This window comes from Scylla paramamosain, chromosome 5 (genome assembly GCF_035594125.1).
Source record: "Scylla paramamosain isolate STU-SP2022 chromosome 5, ASM3559412v1, whole genome shotgun sequence".
NCBI lineage: Eukaryota > Metazoa > Arthropoda > Malacostraca > Decapoda > Portunidae > Scylla > Scylla paramamosain.
The window spans coordinates 18,583,844-18,601,918 of record NC_087155.1 but is presented as its reverse complement, the minus strand read 5'-3'; the positions used below and the strand labels follow the sequence as shown (position 1 = coordinate 18,601,918).

General features: G+C 42.9%; 2 long non-coding RNA genes across 2 annotated transcripts; one reads left to right on the top strand and one right to left on the bottom strand.

Moving 5' to 3' along the window:
* The first annotated feature begins 3,365 nt into the window (after nt 1–3,365).
* Nucleotides 3,366–14,224, top strand: LOC135100629 (uncharacterized). Its single transcript, XR_010268840.1, has 6 exons — nt 3,366–4,514; nt 5,781–5,995; nt 6,800–6,942; nt 9,508–9,725; nt 11,635–11,777; nt 13,632–14,224. It is a non-coding gene; the product is annotated as an uncharacterized LOC135100629 (long non-coding RNA).
* Nucleotides 14,225–14,819: 595 nt separating this feature from the next.
* Nucleotides 14,820–18,075, bottom strand: LOC135100323 (uncharacterized). The gene is made up of 3 exons (XR_010268606.1): nt 17,406–18,075; nt 15,950–16,085; nt 14,820–15,499 (listed from the first exon to the last, which is right to left on the bottom strand). It is a non-coding gene; the product is annotated as an uncharacterized LOC135100323 (long non-coding RNA).

The window sequence follows — 18,075 nt, the reverse complement described above, 5'->3', positions numbered from 1 at the left end:
TGTATGTCTGCATAATTATCAAGTTACATCCCCATGCAGCCTCAGCACACCAAGGCAAGGAGATACCGTGAAGGATTAGACCAAACATTAACACAGGTAAATCTTTAAACTTACACTAAATCTTAAGATGGCAAGGCAACAACTACTTTGTTGGATACTGTTGTAATATGTACATTTTATTCTCACCCAAACTTTCTGGCATAAATTAAGGATGAATGATGAATAAGGCTGCCACAATTTGTAAAGAAAATACTGACTGATGTTAATAATATGGATTTAAGAAGTAAATGTAAAATAAACCTCTGCATGAATGACAAGACTTTTCTGTAGAATGTAAGCCTGTGCAAATGTCCCTTGTGTTGGGGTAGGAGGAGGGATCCATCCTCTCCCCACTAGAGACTCAGGCACCAAGGTGAATTTGAAATTAACCTTAGGCAATGTTTTTGTGCAGTGTGTGTGTGTGTGTGTGTGTAGGAGCCATCATCATCAACCACAGGTGATAATGATGGTTCCTGCTTTCATCATCATTGGGGCTAGCCAGACCAACCTGGGGCTGTACTCTGGAGTGACGCTGTATGCCTCAGGTGGGTGTGGAGGGCTGGGATAGTGGGTAACAATTAAAAAAGACTAGTATACACACAAACCATCACAAACACTATGTAATGCTGGTATACACACGCACATAAACACACAATTAAGGCTGGTATACACTTAGAGACATACAAATACTTGCTATTGGTTGTATATTCTTAGAAACACACACACGCTTACTAAGTCTGGTATATACACACAAACTTGTATACAAACACTAGTATATACTTAGAGACACATCCAAACACTTGCTAAGTCTGATATACACACATAAACCCATAAGAGATGCTGGTATATGCTCAGAAATCTATACACATTAGGTAAGGCTACTATACACAAATCTATACATATATTAGGAATTTATGTTGAATGATTGAGATGACTAGTACTCTCTCTCTCTCTCTCTCTCTCTCTCTCTCTCTCTCTCTCTCTCTCTCTCTCTCTCTCTCTCTCTCTCTCTCTCTCTCTCTCTCTCTCTCATATCCTTTGTCTATGTCACTCATATTTTCTCTTTATCTCTCCCTTTCTGTCTGTCTGTCTGTCTGTCTGTCTGTCTGTGTCTGTCTGTCCCACACTTCAATACACCCTTCCTGTCTTGTTACACCTTAGTACACCCCTCCTGTCTGCCCCTAGAGCTTAATACACCCTGTATCGCCCCTGCATCTTATTAAACTATTCCCGTTTGTACTCCTCCATCTCAATAAATCCTGTCTTCTTTCCCTGTCAGCCTGTTTGTCCCATCTTACTACACCCTGTCTGTCCCTACTCCTTAGTCCATCCTTCCTTTCCTCTACACCTCAATACTCCCTTCCCTGCCTGTCTCATATATATATATTTAAATATCTATATTCATATATGACATTCTTGGCGTGTTTGTCAGTTTTGAGTGTGTTTTGGGGTGTTTTGGAGTGTTTTTGTCAGTTCTGGATGAATTTTGGGGTGTTTTGGAGTGTTTTAAGTATTTTTGGGCTATTTTAAAGGAGTTTGGGTGTGTTTCGGGTGCTGTGGGTGGGTAAAGCTGTGTTTCTGGGTGTTTTAGATGGGTGTGGATGCGTTTTGATATGTTTTGGGGTACTTTTGATGTGTTTTGGGGTGTAGAGAGATGGATGTGATGTGTGCAGGGTGCCTCAGTCCCTGGATGGGTGTAGCAGTGTGTGGTGCTCTGTCTGGGCCTCAGTCCCTGGATGGAGTGTGTGGTGCTCTGTCTGGGCCTCGTGGTGTGGGATTGCCAGCCTGCCGGTGTAGTGCATGGAAAGGGACAGATAATTTAAGACAGTTTATCATATTTAATTATTTTGTTTATTCATTCATTTACTATTATCATTATTTTTATTTTACGCTCATCTTTTGTGTTCGGGAGTTCGTTGTTAGTGCTGCTATTGACAAAAAAAGGGAGAGATCGTTTTATTTCTTAGTGTGGAAATTGTCGCGGTGTGTCAGGTGCTGATTGCTGTTGAGAGTCGCAGGTCCCGCCCTCTGGAATCAAACAGACAATAAAGAACTAATATGTCGCTGTTGCATTTATTTCCTTTAACGTAAATATGTAATGATACGGTTTTATCTATGTCTCCTGATGTTATGGCACTTTTGGCTAATTTTTAACTAATTCTGTTCATGTCATTATCTGAATACCTAATAACAATCACTATCCTGCATGTACTGTCAAATCTATCGAAACATCAGCACGTCTACTGAGTTATGGATTTCAAGAGATTCCGAATTATTGCTGTTTCCTTCTGAATTTTAATAGGTTCAGAAAATCTACCAAAATTGTGCTTCCCGGCAGTTGGATATCTATTACGGTTGTAAGAGAGAGAGAGAGATATCAAATTAAATATACATAAATTATAAGTAAAAAAGGAAGATAATAGAGACGGATAAATAAATATATAAATACACAATAAAATGTAATACAGAACAAATTATGAAGGAAAAGAAAAAAAAATATATATATAATTGAAGTGCGCTGATAATAACAGCGTGGTGCAGAGGGTACGTTAATCTGTGGTAGACCCAAGCTGTTTACATAATTTAAAGAGTCTACCTGATTTCATCCATGACAATTAAACATTTGATAATAACGAGAGGCTTCAAGTCACACAAGCTTTTCAATGACTTCACACAAGGTCATACAATAGATGAAGAATCGTAGTGTAAACACCGCCGGGACCACTTCAAATTTGGCGCTTGAATTGGAGAGAGAGAGAGATGTGGACATTTTGACAATTACAATTACAATGGCTTATAACTTAGTTTTACATGTTCATGCTTCATTATATTTCACTTGTTTTATTTTGTATTAGAATAGTGTAATATGAGAGAAGCTGGAGTAATTGGAAATATAATTTGTAGGTTTGTGGGTAATGAGTGCACGCTGACATAGGAGAGTGAGTGGACGTCAGACACACAGAGGGGTGGTGTTTGAAGTGCGTGCGTGTGCAGCTGCCTTATTTAACCTGGATTTTCTCTCAAGACGGTGACACGTGCCAGTGGAAGCTTAATGGCTGCCGGAAGGTGGTCGTGAGGGCCAGAAACACTTACAATATTGACAAATGACCCACCTGCTGCTTGGCCAGCTGGCGGACTGGTCACAGACGCCATGGTGCAATAGGTGAGTTTGATAGTGTTGTTCTTTGTAATGGCTCCGTGTCACGCACAATAACGAAATAGGACGGTAATGTTACGTTAATGTCCTGCTTTCCAAAATTTTCGTCAAACTTTTTATTCATTTATTTATTTATTTTTGATTGTGGAAGGATCATATTTAACATTTTCTCCTCGTTAGGAATACATTTGTACACTTGACTCAATATTCCACGGTCCTGCTAACGTTTCTAACCACAAGGACAAAACACCCTTGATTTAACCACGAGAGAAAATTAAAAGCTGCCAAAATTCATCTTGTCGGTTGAAGTGAAGGCTGGCTTTCTATAAATATATCCGCCATTAATTGCTGTATCTCTCACTTATCAGCCAATCCTGTCACTAACTGGAGCCACATAACAGTGCTTTCATTTCCGCTAGTCAGATATAATCGCTATTGCCTAGTTTTGGTGTAATGAAGGCTTGAGTGAGGCAGACTGACAGCTCCTCTCTACCGGGACCGCCGCTTGTAATTTAAACTAACGCCGCTTGTAATTTAAACTAATGTACATTGTTTTCAGGTTCAACAAGCACAGTACTTAGTTGACTTGTGCATAGATACGTGGTGCTTGCTGGATAAATGTAGGTAATTAGTAGTATGCATGTTTGGGGAGCAGGTGTGTGTGTGTGTGTGTCCGTCCGTGTCCCCTTAGGCTTTCACACCGCCACCCTTCTGCCCTCACAACCCTTCATCCCTTCACCTTTCTTCCCTCTCTATAGTCTCTGCATACTGATACGTCCCTCCTGCGCAGTGTCAGGCACAGTTACCAGCCAGTAGAGATGAAACCAGTAACTCCTGACGAATAGAATATTTTGTATTGGGAGAAGGACGTTAGGAGAAATGAAGATAAAAGAAGTGCAAGAATCAGTATGGTGAAAATACTTTGAGAAACACCCCTAAGAACATGAACTGCAAGAGGGGAATGTTTCTAAGTCTTCGAATACAATATAATTAAAATAATTAGAGGATTAATTAATAAGTAAGGAGAAATGACAACGGTAACGAAAGAAAAACTGTGCGAAAATTAACATAATTAAAATAAACTATGAAAACTATCACAAAGAACAAGAAATATTAGTAAAAACTCAAAAAATTAAGTTAACCGTCCCTGGGTGAAGATTGGCCGCCGCCCCGCCATGTGCGAACAACAACATTCGGTCAGGGTGGAAGCGATTAGGGAGTTTTCAGCTGTAATTGTGTGCAAGTAGTCACCATCACCTACTGGAGTGACGGGTGGAGTGGAGCAGCAGTAGTGGTGGTGGAGCTGGAGTGGTGTCAGGTAATAGGAGGGGAAATTTGTGCCACCTACTACTGGTTGTCTTAGCATCGGTAGAAAATGTGTGTGATTTTATTTGTTGGTTTATTTCAGTGTTGGAGTCGTGGGCGCGGCATGACATGGCTCTTTATGTAAGCGACAACACCGGACAATGTTACCTGTACGTCCATTTGTGAAAGTTTTATAGCCAAAGTACTAGACCCGAGGGAAATGGAGGTATATTTTCAGTTGGGGTCTTGCTGGCTGGCGAAGCAAAATGTTCAGTCACACTTGAACTGCAGAACACCACAACTTTTGTTTGAAGAAGCTGAAAAACAAGCCACTCTGTATTTTCTCACCTTACTGATTACTTTATTACCTGCTCACCTTGATTGTTCACCTGACCCAACCTCACCTGACCCAACCTAACCTGACCTAACCTGACCTAACCTGATCCAACCTAACCTGACCCAACCTAACCTGACCCAACTTGGCCTCACCTCACTGCACCTCAGTCTTCATGTTTACCTCCCTTCTCATATCCACTCCCTCTTCCCAGGTAATATGGACATCAACTTAGCCTCTTCTCCCAAGGTTAATGCTTATGTGTCAGATAGACTTATGTGGACATGAATTTATCCTCTTCTCCCAAGGTTAATACGTGTCAGATAGACTTAAGCTTGTAGAATATCTTGCATTACATATCAATTTATTAATGCGAAAAAAAAAGTAAAAGTTTAATGAAATGATGCATTCCCGCATGACACCCTCCCCATCTGAGTGCTTGAGAGTCACTGGTGTGCGGCTGCTGGAGCTGTGCGGGGCAGGGCAGGGTTGTTAACTGTTATGGGAATCACAATACATAGTTATTTGTAGTTCTTGTTTAATTAAAGAAAATAATAATAGTAATAATAAATAAATAAATGGTTAAGTTAGGTGGTAAGTGGTTGATCTATACTTGAGAAAATACATTTATATTCATTTTTAGGTAGTTTTATTTATTTGTTTATTTAATTTTTTATTCTTTGGTGTACGTATTTATTTATTTTGTATTTGTATCTCATTTTTTGTGTGTTATGGGAGAGAGAGAGAGAGAGAGAGAGAGAGAGAGAGAGAGAGAGAGAGAGAGAGAGAGAGAGAGAGAGAGAGAGAGAGAGAGAGATGCTATTCTTAATAATTTATCTAATTTTAACCTATTTCATTTTGTTATATTTACTAAGAAACAGTAATTAAACCATACTTTCTACAACAACAACAACAACAACAACAATAACAACCAAATCATTCCAGACTACCCCATCCCGTGCCTCCCGCCCTGCCCCACCCAGATGCCATGGCCCGGCAGCGACACCATTCCACCTGCTACATGACGCTGGCTGATGCACTCCTGACGTGGCAGCGACAGGAGGCAGAGGGCAGGAGCAAGTCGGATGGTGAAGAAAGGCGTGATGGCGGAGGTGGTGGCTGTGGAGGGTGTTCGTGCAGGGTACCTCGGCAGGGTCTAGGTTAGAGCAAATGGATGATGAGAGACTAGTGAGAAAGGTGTTTGTATGGAATATTAGGAGTAGCAGTTGGGGGAAGAAGTGTGTTAGGATGGTAGTAAAGAGTGGCTTGGAAACTAGTTGGGCTTTTGAGTGGTTGAGTGAAGGCTTGTTGAGAGTGACGGAAGTACGAGTGTCAGATATGGAGAGCGTTTACAATGGTATGTAAGTAAGTGGAGAAGTGAGATAGACAGCAATGAAGCACATGGGATTGAGTGAGCCAGGTGTGGAAATTGTGGGATGGAGCGAGCCAGGTGTGGAAAAGTGTGGAAATTGTGTTGAAAAAGTGTAGAAATTGTGGGATTGAGTGAGCCAGGTATGGAAATTGTGTAGAAAAGTGGAAAAAGTGTGGAAAAAGTGTGAACATTGTGGGATTGAGTGAGCCAGGTGTGGAGGAGTGAGACAGACAGAGCCATGAAGCACGTGGGGTTGAGTGAGCCAGGTGTGGAGGAGTGAGACAGACAGAGCCATGAAGCACGTGGGGTTGAGTGAGCCAGGTGCGTCACTTGGGGACGACTGTGAGCCAACCCAGGACCAACGGCTGATGACGCTCAATGATGGAATTAGAAGCTGCATGAATTGTTTATGTAGATTTTAGAAGCTGTCTGAATTGTTTATGTAAATCTGAAGCACTTACTTTGAATTGAAGGCTTGGGCCATGTAATTGTAATTCTTCTGTACCATTGTCATAAGTTCCTTAGATAACTCACTACAGTTTTGTCTCTATCTAATAATATGTACATTTACTCAAACTGAATTTTCTTTCAGTGTGCAGGTTTGCAGTAAACCTCCCTGAAGGTTCCAGAGCTGCTCAGCAAGTGCCCAGTCCAGGCTGTCACAAGACTGTGTGATGGTGGACCTTCCAATGATACTCACTGAAAACAGCTGTGCACTGCCACTCACAGGAAATGGTGAGTACTCTAGGTGTGCTATCTGCTGGCTAAGGGTGAGAAAAATTCTGGTGTGTGTGTGTGTGTGTGTGTGTGTGTGTGTGTGTGTGTGTGTGTGTGTGTGTGTGTGTGTGTAGGAGCCCATTAAATATTGGTTGTTGTCAGAAATGGAAAATGCTCTGAGGGACTTTGAAAAAGTTGCTTATATCAGTGTGAAATGAGTAGGTGTGTCCTTGGAGACAGAGGCAGCATGTGGCCAGGTCTGGAGGAGAATCTTGACTGAGGCCCTTGAGAGACTGCAAGCTGGCAGAACTGAGGAAGATCCTTGTGGGAACACATCAACAAATCTTGGAGCTTATTCTGAATGACACTGTAGTGAGGAAACTCAAAGCTTGGAGGAGCAGAAGAACAGTGTTGCTATGTGTGGAGGCAATACATTGACTGTGCAGTATATCACAAGGAAGACAATCTTTGCCCCCACAGTGATAAGAGCTAAACACCTGCTTCACCACTGCCTCAGGAGGACCCACTGTTCACCCACACAGTAGAAGCTGAAATAGTGGAGGCAGTATTACATAACAGTTGATCAAAGCTGAACAAGTCAAGGTGTTACTAGTATTTCCAGAGTTGTATAAGTACTTGAGAGAGAGAGAGAGAGAGAGAGAGAGAGAGAGAGAGAGAGAGAGAGAGAGAGAGAGAGAGAGAGAGAGAGAGAGAGAGAGAGAGAGAGAGAGAGAGAGAGAGAGAATGATAATAGTGATTTGTGTAGTTTGAGTGATTCACTTACAGACAGTAGTTAGTGAGCAGGTGTTGAATATAATGCTGAGGGAGAATAAATTAATTGGCAGCAGTGTGCATAAATGTAGTGTATGTTTTTTTAAGTATTTTTTTTTAAAGTGGTGGAGACGTCTCAGAAGCTGTTTTAGCTAGAGATGAGATATGAAGTTTCCAGTTTAGATTATAAGTAAAGGACAGATCGAGGATGTTCAGTGTAGAAGAGGGGGACAGTTGAGTGTCATTAAAGAAAAGGGGATAGTTGTCTGGAAGGTTGTGTCGAGTTGATAGATGGAGGAATTGAGTTTTTGAGACATTGAACAATACCAAGTTTGCTCTGCCCCAATCAGAAATTTTAGAGAGATGAGAAGTGAGGCATTCTGTGGCTTCCCTGCATGAACTGTTTACTTCCTGAAGGGTTGGATGTCTATGAAAAGACATGGAAAAATGCAGGGTGATGTCATCAGTGTAGGAGTGGATAGGACAAGAAGTTTGGGTTAGAAGATCATTAATGAATAATAATACGAGAGTGGGTGACAGGACAGAACCCTGAGGAACACCACTGTTTACAGATTTAGGAGAAGAACAGTGACTGTGTACTACAGCAGCAATAGAATGGTCAGAAAGGAAACTTGAGATGAAGTTACAGAGAGAAGGATAGAAGCTGTAGGAAGGTAGTTTGGAAATGAAAACTTTGTGCCAGTGAAAGTGTTTGTACCTAACCTAACCTAACCTGACCCAACATAACCTGACCCAACATAACCTGACCCAACCTAACCTAACCTGACCCAACCCAACCTAACCTAACCCAACCTAACCTAACCTAACCCAACCTAACCTAACCTGACCCAACCTAACCTAACCTAACCTAACCTGACCTAACCTAACCTGACCCAACGTAACCTGACCTAACCTAACCTGACCCAATGTAACCTAACCTAACCTGACCCAATGTAACCTGACCCAACCTAACCTAACCTAACCAGACCCAACTTAACCTAACCTAACCTAACCTAACCTGACCCAACCTAACCTAACCTAACCTGACCTGACCCAACCCAACCCAACCTGACCCAACCCCACCTCACCTGACCGCACCTCACAGTGTTCGTGTTCACTTCCCTTCTCTTCACTCCCTCTTCCCAGGTAACTTGGAGATAAGCTTAGCCTCTTCTCCCAAGGTTAATACTAGATAGACTTAAGCTTATAGAATATCTTGTATAACATATCAGTTTATTAATGCAAAAAAAAATTAAAGAAGTAAAATTTTAATGAAATTGCTCCTTCCTGCATGACACCCTCCCCATCCGAGTGCTTGAGAGTCACTGCTGGCCGGCTGCTGGAGCTGTGCGGGGCAGGGTGGGGTTAACTGTTATGGGAATCGCAATTCATAGTTATTTGTAGTTCTTGCTTAATTGAAAAATGATAATAGTAATATTAAATGAATAAATGATTAAGTTAGGTGGTAAGTGGTTGATCTATACTTGAGAAAATACATTTATATTCATTTTTAGGTAGTTTTATTTATTTGTTTATTTAATTTTTTATTCTTTGGTGTACATATTTATATATATATTTTGTATTTGTATCTCATTTTTTGTGTGTTATGGGAGAGAGAGAGAGAGAGAGAGAGAGAGAGAGAGAGAGAGAGAGAGAGAGAGAGAGAGAGAGAGAGAGAGAGAGATGCTATTCTTAATAATGTATCTAATTTTAACCTATTTCATTTTGTTATATTTACTAAGAAACAGTAATTAAACCATACTTTCTACAAAAACAACAACAACAACAACAATAACAACCAAATCATTCCAGACTACCCCATCCCCTGTCTCCCTGCCCTGCCCCACCCAGACACCATGGCCTGGCAACGACACCATTCCACCTGCTACATGACACTGGCTGACGCACTCCTGACGTGGCAGTGACAGGAGGCGGAGGGCAGGAGCAAGAGTTGGATGGTGAAAGAAGGCGTGATGGCAGAGGTGGTGGCTGTGGAGGGTGTTCATGCAGGGTACCTCGGCAGGGTCTAGGTTAGAGCAAATGGATGATGAGAGACTAGTGAGAAATTTTTTTTTTTCTTTTTTTTTTTTTTTTTAATGTAGGAAGGACACTGGCCAAGGGCAACAAAAACCCAATAAAAAAATATGCCCACTGAAATGGCAGTCCCATAAAAGGGTCAAAGCAGTGGTCAAAAATTGATGAATAAGTGTCTTGAAACCTCCCTCTTGAAGGAATTCAAGTCATGGGAAGGTGGAAATACAGAAGCAGGCAGGGAGTTCCAGAGTTTACGAGAGAAAGGGATGAATGATTGAGAATACTGGTAAACTCTTGCGTTAGAGAGGTGGACAGAATAGAGATGAGAGAAAGAAGAAAGTCTTGTGCAGCGAGGCTGCAGAAGGAGGGGAGGCATGCAGTTAACAAGATCAGAAAAGTAGTTACCATGAAAATAGCAGTAGAAGACTGCTAGATATGCAACATTGCGGCAGTGAGAGGCAACATTGTGGCGGTGTGGAATGTTAGGAGTAGCAGTTGAGGGAACAGGTGTGTTAGGGTGGTAGTAAAGAGCGGCTTGGAAACTAGTTGGGCTTTTGAACGGTTGAGAGTGACTGAAGTATGATTGTCAGAAATGGAGAGGGTTTAGAATGGCATATAAGAATGTGAAGTGAGACAGATAGAGCGATGAAGCACGTGAGGTTGAGTGAGCCAGGTGTGGAGTGAGACAGACAGACAGACAGACAGACAGAGTGATGAAGCACGTGGAGTTGAGTGAGCCAGGTGTGGAGGAGTGACAGACAGACAGCCATGAAGCACGTGGGGTTGAGTGAGCCAGGTGTGGAGGAGTGACAGACAGACAAAGCCATGAAGCACGTGGGGTTGAGTGAGCCAGGTGTGGAGAAGTGAGACAGACAGAGCGATGAAGCACGTGGGGTTGAGTGAGCCAGGTGTGGAGAAGTGAGACAGACAGAGTGATGAAGCATGTGGGGTTGGGTGAGCCAGGTGTGGAGGAGTGACAGACAGACAGAGCAATGAAGCACGTGGGGTTGAGTGATCCAGGTGTGGAGAAGTGAGACAGACAGAGCGATGAAGCACGTGGGGTTGGGTGAGCCAGGTGTGGAGGAGTGACAGACAGACAGAGCCATGAAGCACCTGGGGTTGAGTGAGCCAGGTGTGGAGGAGTGAGACAGACAGAGCGATGAAGCACGTGGGGTTGGGTGAGCCAGGTGTGGAGGAGTGACAGACAGACAGAGCCATGAAGCACGTGGGGTTGAGTGAGCCAGGTGTGGAGGAGTGAGACAGACAGAGCCATGAAGCATGTGGGGTTGAGTGAGCCAGGTGTGGAGAAGTGAGATAGACAGAGCGATGAAGCAAGTGGGGTTGAGTGAGCCAGGTGTGGAGAAGTGAGACAGACAGAGCCATGAAGCACGTGGGGTTGAGTGAGCCAGGTGTGGAGGAGTGAGACAGACAGAGCGATGAAGCATGTGGGGTTAAGTGAGCCAGGTGTGGAGAAGTGAGACAGACAGAGCAATGAAGCATGTGGGGTTGAGTGAGCCAGGTGTGGAGGAGTGAGATAGACAGAGCCATGAAGCACGTGGGGTTAAGTGAGCCAGGTGTGGAGAAGTGAGACAGACAGAGCCATGAAGCACGTGGGGTTGAGTGAGCCAGGTGCGTCACTTGGGGACGACTGTGAGCCAACCCAGGACCAACGGCTGATGACGCTCAATGATGGAATTAGAAGCTGCATGAATTGTTTATGTAGATTTTAGAAGCTGTCTGAATTGTTTGTGTAAATCTGAAGAACTTACTTTGAATTGAAGGCTTGGACCATGTAATATCTTTGTAATTCTTCTGTACCATTGTCATAAGTTCCTTAGATAACTCACTACAGTTTTGTCTCTATCTAATAATATGTACATTTACTCAAACTGAATTTTCTTTCAGTGTGCAGGTTTGCAGTAAACCTCCCTGAAGGTTCCAGAGCTGGTCAGCAAGTGCCCAGTCCAGGCTGTCACAAGACTGTGTGATGGTGGACCTTCCAATGATACTCACTGAAAACAGCTGTGCACTGCCACTCACAGGAAATGGTGAGTACTCTAGGTGTGCTATCTGCTGGCTAAGGGTGAGAAAAATTCTGGTGTGTGTGTGTGTGTGTGTGTGTGTGTGTGTGTGTGTGTGTGTGTGTGTGTGTGTGTGTGTGTGTGTGTGTGTGTGTGTGTGTGTGTGTAGGAGCCCATTAAATATTGGTTGTTGTCAGAAATGGAAAATGCTCTGAGGGACTTTGAAAAGGTTGCTTATATCAGTGTGAAATGAGTAGGTGTGTTCTTGGAGACAGAGGCAGCATGTGGCCAGGCCTGGAGGAGAATCTTGACTGAGGCCCTTGAGAGACTGCAAGCTGACAGATTGAGGATGTTCAGTGTGGAAGAGGGGGACAGTTGAGTGTCACTGAAGAATAGGGGATAGTTGTCTGGAAGGTTGTATCGAGTTGATAGATGGAGGAATTGAGTTTTTGAGGCATTGAACAATACCAAGTTTGCTCTGCCCCAATCAGAAATTTTAGAGAGGTGAGAAGTCAGGCATTCTGTGGCTTCCCTGTGTGAACTGTTTGCTTCCTGAAGGGTTGGACGTCTATGAAAAGATGTGGAAAAGTGCAGGGAAGAGAGAAGGATAGAAGCTGTAGGAGGGTAGTTTGGAAATTAAAGCTTTGTGCCAGACTCTATCAAAAGCTTTTGATAGACAGTGACAGTGCATCTGTGGCCACCTGTGTCATGGCTGTCACTGATCTTCCTGTCTCCCGTCCAGTCTTACAACTACAAAGCCCTCTCAAACAAGGCCTATCACAGCCTATCTTCCCTTTGTTAAGCTTGACAGCACCCGTTATAATGCAAGAATTAAATGTGAGCTGTGAAATCAGAGTGTAGCAGTAAGGGGAACACAGGCAGGGAAGTACAGGAGAGACCTTCCCCTCTACTGTGTCTGGCAGTCTCTCTGTGATTAAAGGGCTGAACATGGCATCCTCAGGGCACGAGAGTTGCCATGGGTGATAATTTGCTATTTTTTTGAGCAGTGAAGCCTTTGTTCTGTGGGTGTGCTGTCATGCACTGTAATATTCTGTGTGGCCATTGTAAAGCCACATTGAAGGTATGTGTAAAGCTTGATGCCAACCCCAAGCTGTCCCATTTTATAAATTCATATAGAAATATTTAGAAAAAAACTGGGAAAATTTGAAATCTGCAGCAATTTTGGTCCCAGGAATTTTGGATAGGGGAATTTCAACTGTATATAGCATTGTTGGGTGTGTGTGTGTGTGTGTTTGTGTATGGATAAGAGGAATAAGATTAACGTTTTCTGAAGGAGTTGGAGGAGGGGAGGCATGCACTTAACCACGATTACAAGAGCAGTAACATTGAAAATAGTGGTACAAGACTGTAAGAGAAGCAACAGATGGCTGGACAAGCAGATGTTTAGCTTCTGTTAAGTGCAAGTCCTGACAGGTGCGAGTGAGTCTTGTCAGTGAGGTGTGTTGTGAAGTATTAATGGAGAGAGAGAGAGTTAGAAGGAATGATTTGCAGTGATCACTGTGAAATAAGAGGAGAGGATGCATTGTTGTTCTGTTATTGCGATGTGCATGTGAAAGTATTGGGTTAAATATGAGACTAATTTTGGGGAATTCATGGATATAGGAGATAAATAGATGTGGAATTATTGTGGGGTGTTAAAGGATTGTCTGAGGCACCTGTTAGGCCAGGGGAGGGAGTGAAAAGTTTGTGGAAATAAGGGTTTGTGTGAGTGAGGAATTAGTGTGTGTGTGTGTGATGCAGAAATAAGCTCATTCTTCATAACTAGTTTACCCAAGTTGCATTATTTATGTATTTATTTGCAGAGGTTTGTCTTCTGTCTGTGCAATCAAGGCTGGTGGTGATGGTGGTGTCTCATTGCAGGGCCTGATGTGAAGGTGTCTGCATCCAGTGTTTGGTGTCCTCTGTGCCTGCCTGGTGGTGCCTCATTGCAGGGCCTGATGTGAAGGTGTCTGCAGGCAGTGGTGGGTGTCCTCTGTGCCTGGTGGTGCCTCATTGCAGGGCCTGATGTGAAGGTGTCTGCAGCCAGTGGTGGGTGTCCTCTGTGCCTGGTGGTGGTGCCTCATTGCAGGGCCTGATGTGAAGGTGTCTGCAGCCAGTGGTGGGTGTCCTCTGTGCCTGGTGGTGCCTCATTGCAGGGCTGACTGATGTGAAGGTGTCTGCAGCCAGTGGTGGGTGTCCTCTGTGCCTGGTGGTGCCTCATTGCAGGGCTGATGTGAAGGTGTCTGCAGCCAGTGGTGGGTGTCCTCTGTGCCTGGTGGTGCCTCATTGCAGGGCTGATGTGAAGGTGTCTGCAGCCAGTGGTGGGTGTCCTCTCTTCCTGGTGGTGCAGCCTGATGTGTTGCCTGCTTCAGTGTAAATCTTGCAAGCCAGATCTGCCAGCTGTCTCCAGTGTAGTAGTCTAGGGTGCTTTGCTTTGTGTCTTTGGCAATAAATAAATTTGTGAGCATCATTCTCATGTGAATTATATAGTTTGATAAAATTACAGAATGTGCTTGATAAAATTACTGAATGTGCTTGTGTAGACTAAATTTATATATTGGTGGTAAACAATTCATGCATCCCCAAGTAAATAAATAAAATAAAATAAATAGGACCCGAAACAATAGATACAATAATAGATCATCCTCTGGTCAAAAAAAAAAGCCAGGATTGGCTGGCCTATTTTTGGTTAAGTTTAAGGTGAAACTTGCACACATAAGCCCTGTCCGAGCGACACCGGAGTCGCTCGGACAGGGCTTCTGTGTGCAAGTTTCACCTTAAACTTAGCCAAAAATGGGCCAATCCTGGCTTTTTTTTTTTTGACCAGAGGATGATCAATTGTTACTAGTATTTTTTGCTTCCATTTTTTTTTTTTTTTTTATCAGGGCTATGAACTGGTTACATCAGAAAGCAGCTTATTTGCAATTTGTAAAAAGATTTTAGTATATAATTCCACAAGTATGAACAAGATGATTAAATATATTTTGTTTAAATCACATTGCCAAAGTTTCTGAGGAGGCATGAATTGTTACACCAGAAAGCTTGTTTATTCCCTAAGTATGTACAAGATAATATATATATTGTTTAATAAATCATTATTGTTTAATCATTCCCTAAGTATGTACAAGATAATATATATATTGTTTTATCATTATTGTTTAATCACAAAAGTTTAATAAATACACCATAGGATAAATGATTTGTTTTCCTTGTGTCAGAGAGCTCCTGTGTCAACTTGAGTGAGACTAATGTTGAGGACTTCAGCCTTTGCAAGTCCTGAAGGATGCTTGTCACTCCCACCAACAGCTTGAAGGGACTCTTCCTGCTGCTAAACTGTTTAACAATATCCTTCCTGCTCAAAATTCTTGCCTTACAATCTTCTTACTTGAAAACTCTTGTACCCTTTTCTCGCTGCATTCTTCCTGCTGTTAACTGCTTGACAATTATTCCTGCTTAAAATTCTTGCCTTACAATCTTCTTACAACTTGACTCTTCCTTGATTGCAATGAAAAATTCCTTGACTCCTCTTTGACTCCTCTTGTCAGGCTTACAGGTAGCAAGACTCGGCCCCTCTTCCTGATGACGCTCCTTGACTTAACTAACACCTCGTCAGGCTTACAGGTAGTGACACAGCCCCTCTTCCTGATGAAACTCTACTCCCTGATTGCAATGAGTATGTCAGGCCTGATGTGGTAGAGATTCCTGTGGGCAACTGTTCATGGGATGGAGTGAAGCAGCACACGTCACACCTGCAAGGGAAACGGACCATTAGCTCCTAGACACATGAAGCTTGTATGTGCTGAGATTCTTAAGGTTTGATAATTGATTCATTACAAAACAACCTTTGAAAAGAATGAGGCGTGGAAAAGGTGCCGAGATTCTTAGTATGAGATGTTTGGGGATTGGTTGCCTAAAAGACTATGACTAGACAAACATGATACGAAAAAACCGAGCAAGTTTGAAAAGTACAATGCACTATGCAAGAAATGTGTCGATATTTTGTGTGAATTGCGTCAAAAATTCAGTCACATTCAAGAAAGGAAATTTGAAAAGCATAGCAGTATGACAGACAAGAAACTGAAAAATGTGCCTTAAATAAATACTTCCCAATTATATTTGGAGGATGATTGAAATTCGCATGGCATCAGAAATTTCAATAGCACGACATTATATACATATTAGAAGTTTAAAAGACGAACCTGATGAATAATTTCACCTTCCCCAACACTGCCTCGATCACATGGTATCCTGGCAACGGGAACAGCGAGGAGGCAGCTGAATTCACACCTGTATATCAATCAACTTTGCCTCGGTGCTGATTGGCCAAGGAGGAGCCTGTGGGAGAGAGAGCCTTTGTCAAGTCACCCCTATAAATGTAAAGCACACGAAATCTATAGTTGTAATCAAATTTAATATTGCAGAAGGGTAGCGACATTGGTGGAGGCGGGCGTGAGTGCGTGCGTGGACGCAGGCGTTTGAGGGCATGGACGCGGGCGTGAGTGTGTGGGCGCGGACGTGTGAGTATGTGGGCGCGGGCGTGAGTGTGTGGGCGCAGGCTTGTGAGTACGTGGACGTGGGCGTTTGATGGCGTGGACGCGGACCTGTGAGGGCGAGGGCATGAGGGCGAGGGCGCGGACGTGTGAGAGTGTGGGCGTGGAAATGGGCGTATTTGTGTGATCCTCCTAAGTGTTGGTGTGTGTGCCTTACTACTTAATAAAGTTTGTGAGCCGGGTGACCAAGCACGTGGCGCGCGGGGCATTTAAAGCCCTTTATAATGGTAAATAAAGGAGATTTAAAAATATGAGGAAGAATGGCATCAACTTGTGGTGCTCATAGAAAACGTAAGATATGTTAAGGGAGACTATGATATTTAATAACTTAATTTTAATCTTAGTCGAAAAGTGTTATTTTTAAGGTATGCCCTCCCCTTAAAGGTAGGTGTGTGTGTGTGTGTGTGTGTGTGTGTGTGTGTGTGTGTGTGTGTGTGTGTGTGTGCAACAAATATAAACGTACATAAAAAGATAATGAATGAAAGTAATGAGCAATGGTACTTTAGCCAATTACCACTTACCACAGCGAACAAGTCGAGGGAACACAAGGCAGCGGCCACAGACATACCAATCTATCAGTCTTGCGTATTCATAAATAAATAATCTCGACTTCTCCCTTAATTCTCACCTTAATAAGTTAGTCACACGTCAGATCACCTGGACAAACATGCAACTTCCTACCTAACAAGCTTATTTACGTTGCCTGCAGTCTAATCACTCACGCAGCTTAATCTTGGCCAGTATCAGTTAGGTTAGGTTAGGTTAGGTTAGGTTAGGTTATTTATTATTTCCCCCTGGACATACAAATAGCTTAACATCTGTTCAGCATATTTAATTCTCACCTGATAAGCTTAACTACGTCACCTGAGCAGTGTTATAATCACCATCTGGCCTAATCACACGTAACCAACCTCACTAGGCCAACCTAATCAGCTCACCTAATCACTAACAACGTGGCTAGCCTAATCACCACGTATGGGCAGACCTGCCCCAATCACACCTAACATAATCCTCACCTATTCAAGCTAATTATTCAGAATCTTACGAGTTACGCATTAATTCCACCGAGTGAGTATTAATTTAACATAATCATTGCAAAACTTACCATTTAATTCCTTCAAGAGCTGCGTCAAGCCACGAGACCTACACCTTGACCTCTCACCGCCGCTGCTACTGGTGAAGTGAACTGAGCGGGCATGACACGCTGAAAGACTTAACGAACCATATTTTGAAACAGTTAGCTGTGTCTCTAATACTAATGACTCTAATGAAGGTTGTACTGGTTTTTAAAGATGTTTTTTTAATTTTTTTATGGTTCTAGTGACAGATTAATATGTTTGCTATTTTATTAACAGGAGAAACGCATTGGAGAACTTGGTCCAATCAGGTTAGAAGAATTGGAACCGGAAAATTAAGTGTCACATTGAAGGGGAAAGTGTTCAAATCGGTAGTTAAACCCGCATTGTCATAAGATACGGAGACGTAGCCAATAGGGAAAGCAGATAGAACAAGTTGGAGATTACAGAGACGAGTATTAAGACGGATGCTTGGGGTGACAAGGAGGAATTAAGTGAGAAATAGTTTTATAAGAGGAACAAAGTAACGGAGGTGATAGTACAAGACAGGAGAATAGTCCGGTCACATCAGAGGGCCAGAAGAAGGCACGGATATAGAGATAGAAGGCAGAGGATTGACGTGACAGACCAAAAGGTGGAAGGATCGCATTGGAGAGGACCTGAGGGAGAGAATTGAGTGGGGAGGAGGTTGGGGAGAGC